Below are 4,261 nucleotides of genomic sequence, written 5' to 3'. Positions count from 1 at the left end.
CAATTTACATATTATTAGTTGCAATTACAATGCCACCCAGACATGTATGAGGGAGATTTTTATTTTTATTTTTATTTATTTATTTATTTATTTATTTATTATTATTTATTTAATTTTTTTTTTCAGTGGAATTTGTGAGATGTTGGTTAATTGGTTTAATCTTGTTTTATTGTTTTGTGAAGCGCCTCCAACTTTTTCACAATTACTTTTTGGTGTATGGTAACAGCTTCTTGCACATTTCATTGAGGTTACTCTTCTATATATGTATATATAAATACTGGTATGTACTAAGTACTCAAATTATACATTGCAGAAGATAAATATGACATCAATTAATCCTCAGGAAGAACCCATCCATGACATTCTTGAGGTCATTACTTTACTAACAGTTTAATATTAAGTATTTTATAAACCAATGCTTTCACAAGTTCAGGTGATATGTGAATAATGAAGGATACAGTTTATTTTTTTCTGCATATGTTTGTATTGTATTGTAAGCCTAGACACCCCTTCAATTGGAGAAGTTTCACAGTGCCATTGTTAATAATGTGCCAGTATCTTGTCTTTGATTCTATTTTAAAGATTCATTTATAATACTTTTTAAGCCAATTTTGTTACAATTGAATTATTTCCTCTCTAATGTAGACTGATGAACCAAGATGATGGGTTTGAGTGTAAATAACCGGTATGTGTGATTTTGTATGCATACATGTGTGAAAAGTATGCATTTTGTTAGTTTTTTGCTAAAATATTGATAGGAAGCCTCTCTCTCTACTTCTTATATGTAATGCAGTTTTATATGATGATAAAATATATACTGGTTTTCAGTTCATATTTATCAGCTGCTGGTTTTACTATACCATTTCAAATTTTGATTTGTTTTTGCTTGATAGATGTAGACACTACAGACTAGCATATATATTGTGCTTCAATACAAATAACTGTGATAGTGATTGTAGACACCAAACATCATCCACCAACCCTACAAATATCTTAACTACTCTATTTAGCCCAGCTAAATGGGACCTATTTTTCGTGATCCCCCCTACAGCTCCTTACTAAGGCAACACTCCTCTTTCAACAATGTCTCCAAAAACATGTAGGCAGAGTCCCTTTCCATACCCAACGCGATCGCTCTGGTCTCATAACAAGTCAGATCTGAAGCTAAAGCTATAGCATTATCAAAACTAACTGGTCTCTCTGGCAACCCCATCCCTGCAGAACCTCATCCAACTCTTAATACTTGTACCGGAACTGTCTCTATCTCCCCAGCAAACTGCCCAGTCGATACCTAAGATTGGTCAGATTGTGGAGAAGACTTGCTCAGCTGCCTCAAAGACCAGGATGTGATATCAGTACATTGCTACTCCATTCCTCCTAGAGGTCAGCGAAAGAAACCCACCAACATTGCCAAAATTACTTTCAGTACACATGACCTTGTTTGTATCAACATAGGTGGACAATCCCTCCCTGTTCAACCATACCAACCTCTTCCTCGTCAATGTCAAAATTGTTGGTGATTTGGACATCCTGCTAAACACTGCCACTCCAGAGACCGATGCCCCCTATGTGCCCAACCCGGTCATACAGATCAAACTGCCCTGCACAAACAAGCACATGTGCTAACTGCGGCAGCCCCCATAATGTATTTTATAGAGGCTGTCCCACTTACAAGTTTGAGTCTGAGGTAGCAACTCTCAGATACAAAAATGGTCTCACTCTACGTGAAGCCAGACAGGAAGCACGCCGACAAGATTTCTCTTATACTCCCTACTCCAGTAATGTTGCTCACTCTGCTCCTCCCCCTCCACCTCAGGATGTTCCTACACCCTCACCTATACCTACTTACTTCCCCACTTCCACTTCTACATTCTACCTCCCCCAGTCAAATTCTTTTGCCACTCTAAAGCCAGACACCCCAATCTCGACTACAGCCCCAACACCGTCCCCTCTCCCTCCCCGCAGACAGACCAAAACTTCTCCCCCCTTCTTTCCTTACTTCACACTCACCTCCACCTACCTTTGCCTTTATTCCTCAGACACCAGTCTCCTCTTCCCCCCTCATAAGAAAACCTTTGTCTCACAAAACTCTCCAACCAACTCCACTGCAGAAACTATGGAATACATCCAAAACTAAATGTTTGAGACACAAAATTCCACAACTCATGCTCCCTCCACACTCAAAGTGACTGCCGATATCCATCCCCCTCCTGCTCATATTCCCCCTACACCCCTCCCTCCTACTCCTCTCAACCCAACCTAACCCCCTCAATTCCGCATACTACCGATATCCATCCTCCTGATACTACCGATATCAATCCTCATCCTACTCCCTCCCAACACAAACATTTCCCCTCAATACCAACTACTGCCGATATCCATCCTCCCGACACCCATCCTCCTTTTACTCATATTCCCCTAACACCACTTCCTCCTACTCCCTCCCAACACAATCCACCCTTCTCAACTCCAACTATACGTACATTCTCCCTCCCTCCCTCCATCCCCTCTATCATTTCCACTCCCTTGTGGATACACACGTGAATCACATGTAATTCCCTTACCTAAACCCATAGCCTATTCACACAACAACTTCTTTACCCATCTTAACCTTTCAAGATCACTAGATAGTTGACACATAGCAACTATCACCCTTCACCCCTCCTTTAATATACTTAATATTCTCACCCTATCCCCCAGTCAAAATTGATTTCCAGTCTGAATCCAGATACTCCAATCTCTACCAACTCATCCCCCTTACTTTATTTGTCACACCAGGCAACCTATACATTCCATTCCACCCTCTCCTACTACATCCTCTTCTTCTGCTCCTCAGACATCTATCTCCTCTTCTCCTTCTTACAAGAGAACCTTTGTTTCTCAGTCCTCTTCACCCAACTCCCCTCCAGAAACCTTTGAAGACATCCAAAACTTCCTAAAGATGACCCAAGGGAACACTCCACTTCCTCATTAACCCCAATCCCTCTGTTCCTACTCCTACATTTAAAGACTGCAGATATCGATCCTCCTCCTCCTCAGGTTCCCTCCACCCCCTTCCCCCTACACCCTTCCAACATACCCCACCCTCTCCCACCTGAATAGTCACATGAATGCCCTCTATCACAATAGTGTCCTTCTCCAGACCCCTCCCCTCCAGACATTCTTTCGGATACTTCGCAACCTTCCCCAGTCCCACTTTCTCATCCTCCAGATTCTTCTCTTCTTCTCCTCTTCAACAGCCACGTCTGTTTTCCTTGAACAACGTCCCTATTCCTTCCCATCATAGATACAGTGCAATTCAGTCAATTACTTTACCCCCTTAACCTTTCCCATTTTACAAATCCCTGCTCTACCTCATTTACTTCTTTCTCTTCCCTTTTCATTGCCATACTTTCCTATAACACACTAATCTTTGACATTTAACTCCCCCCTCTCTCCCTGGATTATTCTACTTTTCCAACAGCCATCTCTGTTTTCCTTGAACATTATTCTTATACCTTCCCTAGTGACAGATACACTAATTCACTCAGTCGCCATACCCCCTTAACTGTCCCCTTTCTACTAATCTCTGCTATAATTAAATTACTCCCCTCTTTTCCCTTTTCACTACCATACTGTTCTACAATGCTCTCTAATCTTTGACATCTAACATTTTATTCAAATCTTAAACTCCTCTTTACCCTTTCCGACACAATACTTTACCATAGTGCTATATGACCTTTGATGTCTAGCACATTTATTTGTTTCAAACATTAAACATTAAAAACAACCCAATTCAGTTATTTTAGTTTTAATTTGCTGGTATGGTAATCATTGCATGCTATCTGACTATCATGGTATATCATGCAGGCAGCAGGGGATTAGTAGGGGGTCTAAGCAAGCAGGTTTGAGTCATAATCAAGGTCAGGAAGAGCATCTCCTTTATCGTGGGCTCTACCTGGAAAAAAAAAATTCTTTAAAGGAAAGCACCATACCTATGCTTATAAGGGATGAGGGGTGTAGTTAATCATGTAGAACCAGGCCAAGTTATGTATTCTGATGGAAATATTACTCACTTTATGCTCTACAAATGCTCAATAGAATGTTCTTGTATAACAAAACCTATTGACAATAACTCCAACTATAGTAATTATTTATTTTCATATGTGAAACTGAACAAACAAGTCAATGACCCAAAAGCAAAAATTTACTTCTGTACCACATAGTTCTAAAGCATCTGTACGACAAATTATCCTTCAAGAAGAGGTAAACCAGTAAAACA

Source organism: Penaeus vannamei, chromosome 30, assembly GCF_042767895.1.
Source record: "Penaeus vannamei isolate JL-2024 chromosome 30, ASM4276789v1, whole genome shotgun sequence".
NCBI lineage: Eukaryota > Metazoa > Arthropoda > Malacostraca > Decapoda > Penaeidae > Penaeus > Penaeus vannamei.
The sequence above is the reverse complement of the archived record's forward strand: the minus strand, read 5'-3'. Positions refer to the sequence as shown.